The following is an 8282-nucleotide window of genomic DNA, read 5'->3' as shown; positions in this document are numbered from 1 at the left end:
TCAAGTGATCTGCCCACCTCGGCCTCCCAAATTGCTGGGATTACAAGAGTGAGCCACGATGCCCTGCCAAAACCCTGTTTCTACTGCAAAAGAAGGAGGAAGAGGAGGAGAAAGAGGAGGAGGAGGAAGAGGAGGGGAGGAGGAAGAAGAAAATACAGAAAAAAAATTTTTTTTTTTTTTTTGGAGACAGGGTCTTGCTCCGTCGCCCAGACTGGAGTGCAATGGCATGGTCACAGCTCACTGCCTCCTGGACTCAGTTCAAGCCCTTTCACCTCAGCCTCTGGAATAGCTGGGACCACAGGCGCACACTACTATGCCCTGCTTCTTCTATTTTATTTTATTTTATTTTATTATTTATTTTTGTAGAGACAGGGCTTTGCTATGTTGCCCAGGCTGGCCTTGAACTCCTGACCTCAAGTGGTCTACCCATCTCAGCCTCCAAAAGTGCTGGGATCACAGACATGAGCCGCCGCACCCAGCATAAAATAAGGAAAAAAAATTATATTAATAATTACATAAGGCTTTAATGTTAGTTAGAATGCTTTTGGCAGGAAACAAAAGAAGACCCAAATCAAAATGTCCTAAACAATAAAGGGACTTAAAGTCTTGTAAAAACTTCAGCAGCAGAGCAAGGTTTGGTGTCAAGGTTGGTTAATTCAGGGGCTTAGCACTCTATCGGGACCCATGCTCTTTTCAGCTTTCTGTGTTGCCTTGCTCTGAGCAGTAGCTTTTGTCCTCGTGTTTGTCCCCTTCTGGTCACAAGACAGCTGCAGCAAACTCAAGCACCAGGCACAAGCACAAGCACAATGTACTCACACAGTAATGCCCAGGGCTGCAAAAGGAAAATCCTTTCCCTGAGTTCTTTTATAAGAGCAAGGAAATGTTTGCAAGAATATCTTCCTTCCAACCCCCAACTGGCAGACATTACCTCACCTCTCATTTCCATAATTACATCACATGCTGGTTCCTTAACCAGACCTGGGCAAAACAACTGGAATTACCTTGATTGGCTTAGGGGAAGGTTCACCCTGGTGGTGAAGCCCAGCCCCTCTGATGCACATGGTGTCCCACACCGGGACAGAGCTGGGTTGTGTTGGCAAGTGGAACAAGCTGGGAATGGCTTTGAAGTAGCTATGCAACAATGGCTACTGCCTATGACAGCCTCTTCTGTGACGTGTGGCATATACTGTCTCGAATTGGGATTATGCATGTGTGGTCTGTCTCTAAAATCTGAGAAGCAAAAAGCTAAATATATTTCCTATAGTACCAAGCACAGTGACTTGCACCAAATAGGTGTTCCAAAAATAATAGATGAATAAAACTTAAAAGTTGAAAATGAAGCCCGGTGTGGTGTGCTGTTGTCACAGCTACACAGGAGGCTGAAGTGGGAGGAGTGCTTGAGACCAGGAGGTCAAGGCCAGCCTGGGCAATGTAGCAAGACTCAGTTTCTAAAAAAATAAACTTAGCAAGTATCAGGCTCAATTTAAAAAAAAAGAAAAACAGCCGGGCATGGTGGCTCATGCCTGTAATCCCAGCACTTTGGGAGGCCGAGGCGGGTGGATCACAAGGTCAAGAGTTCGAGACCAGCCTGGCCAACATGGTGAAACCCTGTCTCTACTAAGAATACGAAAATTAGCCAGGAGTGGTAGTGGGTACCTGTAACCCCAGCTACTTGGGAGGCTGAGGAAGGAGAATTGCTTGAACCCAAGAGGCAGAGGTTGCAGTGAGCTGAGATGGCGCCACTGCACTCCAGCCTGGGTGACAGAGCAAGACTCTGTATTGAAAAAAAAAAAAGAAAAGAAAAACAAACAAAAAACTGGAGACGATTGCCAGAATAGTATAATTGAATTACCTTTGCCAAGGGCATTTCAGTATTAGTTTACTCTTGGACTAGACATCTCTTGGAAGCCAAAGGAGATATTTGATAAAAATAGAGCAGTGTGCAGAGAGGTTGAAGGGAGACAGTGAGGTTTCATTCATACCTGTCCTCCTCCATGAGTTAAACTAATTTCTGTAGACAAGATCTTTGTGTAATTAGGAAACCTTTATATTCTGTAAAACCTTTATAGTCTGTTCCAATTTTAAAAGAGGAAGAGGCCAGGCGTGGTGGCTCACACCTGTAATCCCAACACTTTAGGAGGCCAAGGCGGGTGGATCACGAGGTCAGGAGAAGGAGACCATCCTGGCCAACATAATGAAACCCTGTCTCTACCAAAACTACAAAAATCAGCTGGGCGTGGTGGCACATGCCTGTAGTCCCAGCTACTTGGGAGCCTGAGGCAGGAGAATCACTTGAACCCAGGAGGCGGAGGTTGCAGTGAGCTGAGATCGCGCCACTGCACTCCTGCCTGGCGACAGAGTGAGACTGTCTCAAAAAATAAAATAAAATAAAATAAAATAAATAAATAAAATAAAAATAGAGAGAGAAAAACAATCCAGTGGTGAAACTAGTGTTTAAAAGCATTTTTTGTATTATGACTAAAGCAGACATGTCTCTAGCTCTGGAAGGTTCATTGATTCTGACTATTGCTCTCCTGCTGCAGACTCGGAGGGAGTGTAGAGAAGGAAAGAACTGTTTTCCCAAAACCTGCTCGGGGCTGACATTGACAAATTCAGGGGCACTAGATTCTTGGCTTGAAAGGGGCAGTGACAGGCTAATGAGATGTCAGCAAAGGGGACCTATTTCACAGGGCCAGGGCCTGCTCCTGCTCCACAGCCCCCACACCCAAGGGTCTATTTTCTCTTCAGCTTCTGCTGCCTTGTGTCTCCTAGACAGTCACCCTGGCATTGGGCCCTAGGGGCCATCTGCCTGGGTCATCTCTGCCAGCTTCACCTTGCGGCCTCAGCTGACGGGCACTGACCACTCTGGCCCCAGGGCGTAGAGGAGCGAGGCTCCAGGTGTGCACTGTCCTGCCTATGCCTCAGCTGGTGTCCCTGTTGGCAGGAGACCAGGCAGGTGGCAGCAGCCATCCTGCAAGGACACTGTATCTCCCCGTGACCTAAGAATAGACTTCAGAGGAAGGCCTGGACAAAAATGCCCCCTCACTAGAGAAGCTACAGCCTGGACAGTGGGGACCAGCTGGCTTTGCCATTTAAGGTCAGCGAGTTACCACCTGGGCCCAGGAACGGGGCTCCTGGGAGGTTTTCTGACGATCATTGGCATGATGAGATCTCTCTGCGACTACAGCTCCATCCAGTGCTCATGTGAGGGCTGGCCCCTGTTGGTCTCATGCGCAAAGGGGCCTGGGAGGTGGCACTATCCTCCCAGGACTGGAAAGGCTGCCAGGGGCAGAGCTGATTTCCCCTGGGGCTCCTCAATGGCTGGGCAACAGAGTTGAGTGAGCCTAGGCTTTGGAGCCAGAGCTCTGTGGTCAAATTTCAGTTCTGCCACTCATTCTGTAGCCTTAGGTTAGATATTCAATCTCTCTGAGCTATGGAAGTGGGCATAATAACATCACCTCCCAGGGTGTTGTGGAAAATGTGAAGGCACCTTTTCCTCCCACCCTGACAACGCCTCCCCTGACCTCCTTCAGCCTCACCCAGGACTGTCACACCACCTTCCAGCAGTCAGAGGCCTGAAGACAGATTTGTAATTGCGTAACCCACTTGGCCATCCTCTGGCCCGACAGATTCCTGCTGAAGAGTCACTTGCCAGCTGCTTCCCAAACACAGTGACTGGTGGACAGGCAGGCCCTCAGCCCCTCAAAGTCGTTATCCCCCTCCTCATCCCAGCCCAAAGCACCTCTGCCCAGACACACTCACCTCTTAGTGGTCAGCGGCCTCTGTGTGGGGGAAGCAGGTTGCTTCTCTGGCCAGGTCAGGTGAGAGCAGTCTAAGCCCTCTGTCCAGACAGCCGGAACCGGGGGCCGCCGCCAGTCTCAGGAGCCCACATCCTCTTAGGCTGTGTCCATTTATTCCCATCAAGCCTCAGTGGCCTCAGCATCAGCATCAGCTGCAGCTCTGGGTCCAGACTTTCCATTTGTGCTCAAGGGCAGATCAGATGATTGTCAGCCACAAAGCAGTGACCTAGACCTTGGGGTATATTTGTTCTTGCTGCAGGCTAACTTCTATTCACTTTCCCTCCAACACAGGAGGGGGAAATCATCTTTACAAGGACAAATGCCCCCCCACCCAGCCACTGGCACTTTGCTCTTCCAATTCCCCAGGCTCTATTCTACTGGAATATTTCTTCTCAGCTAAACTCTTCTCTCGCCTTCTTTCACCCCAGACCTCTGCGGCTGCTTAAAGCTTTCCAACCTTTTTCACATCTTGGCACGTGTAGAAAATAATTCATCTGTAAGGTGTACAGAGGTAAATGGAGGGGGCTGCTCCTGGCCGGGGTGACTGGCCCCAGGGAGGATGGGTGAGTCAGGCTTTCCAGGTTCCACCATGTCATTCTAAAAGCCAAAAGCATCCTATATACACACCCTGAATCCCATTCTCATGGCACCCTGCTTGGGAAATGCTAGTATCATGGGGTGTCACACTCGCCTAAGCTTTGTGATTTATCTGCTCCTTTTCATACGTGGGTGTCCCATTTCCTCCAGTGCTTGCACTATGGCAGTCAGCAGATCTCCTGGGCTGGGAAGGTCTCGAAATCCCCTCTGGCAGGCTGGCCGGAGTCTTCAAGGTTCACCTTCTTTCCAGGTATCCCACCCTGTTCCCCTGCCCAGGCTGCAGGAAGAACCTGGTGTATCTGAGAAGTAGCAGTGGCTGAATTTGTGCTGGGGTCTTACCTTGCCCCGAAGGACATAAAACCATAGTTGCTCTTGACAAATGCTCTATAAAATCATCCTGAGCACATAGTTGAGGCATCTCAGGCTGCAAAAGCATGCTGTGCTATGTATTCAAATACAATATATACATTTAAAATTTTTTTTGAGACTTTAAAATTTTTTTAAGGGAAAAAAATAAATTGTTGTCCCTTAGGCTGGAGTGCAGTGGCACGATCTCAACTCACTGCTACCTCCACCTCCCAGGCTCAAGCAATCCTCCCACCTCAGCCTCTCAAGCAGCTGGAACCACAGATGTGCACCACCACACCCAGCTAATTCTTTTGTATTTTTAGTAGAGACAGGGTTTCGCCATATTGCCCAGGCTGGTCTTCAACTCCTGAGCTCAAGTGATCCACCCGCTTCAGTCTCCCAAATTGCTGGGATTACAGGCGTGAGCCAAAAAAATGCTCGAAATAGAGACAAGGTCTCCATTGTTGCCCAGGTGCTGGTCCTCCTGGGTTTAAGCAATCCTCTCACCCTGGCCTCCCAAAGTGCTGGGATTGCAGCTGTGAATCCCAGCGCTGGCCTTAAACATACACATCTTTCAGATGCAATTCTCACAGTAAAGGGGCTAAAGTGAGCAATGGGTAAGGGATACAAAACACCTTTGGGAAAGGGATGGTAACTGGGTACCATCAGAATAAAGTCACGGAGGAGAGGTGAGTTATGTCTGCAACTGTGCCCCCAGGGCCCATCTGCTGCCACTCATTAGGCATTCCCACTCACGCAAGCACCCAAGCACCAAAACCGATTCCTCCCTTCTGCATGAAGCCTGACCTTTTAGTCACTGTCCTTTCCCATTGCTCAGAGTTCAACTGAGTACCAGGCACCAAGCTCTCCAGCTACGTGTAACACTCATGCCCCTTCACCCGTCTGCTCTCAAGAACCACGGTCCTCCAACAGGTGCTTGGAAAAAAGTCCAAATCAGAGAACTCACCCCTCTCCAATCTTTCATACACATGCATATTACTCCTACTTTAAATAATCTCCAATGACATACAATTTGGGTCAAGCATGAAAAACCAGTGACTGGTATTTTGTCTGACAGCTTCACTTTCTCTAAGCAATAACCCCTTCAGTGCAAACCATCTTTGCCATTGTAGGTTTCAGCTAAGTATGGAATAAATCAGGATTCCAAGCCCTTCTCATGCGACCAATACTTTATTAAAGACTGACAGCAATAGTTCTGGCAGTGTGGCTGGGCACCTGAATTTTGGCTCCAACGTTTACTGTTATCTAACCCTTTGCTACTGTACATGTGGTCACATCAGACCAACAGCATCATTTGGGAGGTTATTAAAAAAAAGTATCTAGGGGCCAGGTGTGGTGGCCCACTTCTGTAATCCCAGCACTTTGGGAGGCAGGACTGCTTGAGCCCAGGAATTCAAGGCCAGCCTAAGCAATATGGCAAACCCCATCTCCACCAAAAAAAAAAAAAAAAAATTACAAGAATCAGCCAGAGGCCGGGCGCGGTGGCGCAAGCCTGTAATCCCAGCACTTTGGGAGGCCGAGACGGGCGGATCACAAGGTCAGGAGATCGAGACCATCCTGGCTAACACGGTGAAACCCCGTCTCTACTAAAAAATACAAAAAACTAGCCGGGCGAGGTAGCGGGCGCCTGTAGTCCCAGCTACTCTGGAGGCTGAGGCAGGAGAATGGCGTGAACCCGGGAGGCGGAGCTTGCAGTGAGCTGAGATCCGGCCACTGCACTCCAGCCTGGGCGACAGAGCGAGACTCCGTCTCCAAAAAAAAAAAAAAAAAAAAAAAAGAATCAGCCAGGCATGGTGCCACACACCTTTAGTCCCAGCTACTTGGGAGGCTGAGGTGGGAGGATGGCTTAGCCCAGGTCAAGGGGGTGCGGTGAGCTATGATGATGCCATTGCACTGCAGTCTGGGCAACAGAGACTATCTCAAAGAAAAAACAATTAAGACATGTCTGAAGCCTCACCTCAGGCCTATAGATTTAGAACCTGCATTTTGTTTTTAAATGCGAGTCAGGGGTCTCCCTGTTACCCAGGCTGGAATGCAGTCGTACAATCACTGCTCACTGCAGCCTCAACCTCCTTGGGCTCAGGTGGTCCTCCCACCTCAGCCTCCCAAGTAGCTAGGACTATAGGCACGTGCCCTATACCCTAACCCTACCACACAAATTTTTTTTGGGTAGAGATGGGGTTTCATCATGTTGCCCAGGCTGGTCTCGAACTCCAGGGGCTCAAGTGATCACCCAACTTGGCCTCCCGAAGTACATGAGCCACCAGGTTGACTCCAAACCTGCATTTTAGTATCTACTGTTGATTCACATCCATTTTTGTTAGAAGCACTGGCTCAATCTGAACTTGTTTCCTTGCTTACAAAATGATTCTATAACCACTCACTTCAGGCCCAAATTAAAAACAGATAAACCAACAAGCTGGGCAGTGGCTCATGCCTATAATCAAAACTTTGAGAGGTTGAGGCAGGAGGATCACTTGAAGCCGGTTCAAGACTACCCTGGGCAGCATAGCAAGAACCCATCTCTACAAGAAATAAAAATAGCTGGGCATGGTGGTATGCACCTGTAGTCCCCAGCTACTCAGGAGGCTGAGGCAGGAGAATCACATGAGCCCAGGAGCTCAAGGCTGCAATGAGCTATGATCATGCCACTGCACTCCAGCCTGGGCAACAGAGCAAGACCCTCAAGTCAGGTGGTTCATCTACCAGCCTCATACATCCAACTTTAACTGGATCAAGTATTTAAGTCAGCTAGACATTTAAAATGGAAACATCACTTTTATTAACAATTTAGGGCAATAGACATTTACAGAACAAAAATAAGACAGTTCCAAGACAATGGAGTGTAAAAGTACAGCACACAGGTTAATACTCTTCACCCTCATCCTCTCCATCAGCACTATCTGCTCCAACCTCCTCATAATCCTTCTCAAGGGCAGCCATGTCCTCACGGGCCTCTGAAAACTCGCCTTCCTCCATCCCCTCACCCACATACCAGTGAACAAAGGCACGCTTGGCATACATCAGGTCAAACTTGTGGTCCAGGCGAGCCCAGGCCTCGGCAACAGCTGTAGTGTTGCTCAGCATGCACACAGCTCTCTGAACCTTGGCCAGGTCTCCACCAGGCACCACAGTGGGAGGCTGGTAGTTGATGCCAACCTTGAAGCCAGTGGGGCACCAATCCACAAACTGGATGGTACGCTTGGTCTTAATGGTGGCAATGGCAGCATTGACATCTTTGGGAACCACATCACCACGGTACAACAGGCAGCAAGCCATGTATTTACCATGGCGAGGGTCACATTTCACCATCTGGTTGGCTGGCTCAAAGCAAGCATTGGTGATCTCTGCTACAGTAAGCTGTTCATGGTAGGCTTTCTCAGCAGAGATGACAGGGGCGTATGTGGCCAGAGGGAAGTGGATGCGGGGGTAGGGCACCAGGTTGGTCTGGAATTCTGTCAGGTCAACATTCAGGGCTCCATCAAATCTCAGGGAAGCAGTGATGGAGGACACAAT

The 8282-nt window shown here is 49.1% G+C and overlaps 1 pseudogene across 1 annotated transcript in view; it reads right to left on the bottom strand.

Moving 5' to 3' along the window:
- Nucleotides 1–7524: 7524 nt before the first annotated feature.
- LOC112634205 overlaps nt 7525–8282 on the bottom strand; it is a 209622-nt pseudogene continuing 208864 nt past the window's right edge. Inside the window, exon 3 of the transcript XR_003121741.1 lies at nt 7525–8278. The product of XR_003121741.1 is annotated as a tubulin alpha chain-like (transcript). The remainder of the gene's footprint in view (nt 8279–8282) is intronic.

The sequence above is a fragment of the Theropithecus gelada genome, chromosome 11, assembly GCF_003255815.1.
Source record: "Theropithecus gelada isolate Dixy chromosome 11, Tgel_1.0, whole genome shotgun sequence".
Taxonomy (NCBI): domain Eukaryota; kingdom Metazoa; phylum Chordata; class Mammalia; order Primates; family Cercopithecidae; genus Theropithecus; species Theropithecus gelada.
Note: the sequence above shows the minus strand (reverse complement) of the source record. Positions and strands in the feature narration are given on the sequence as shown.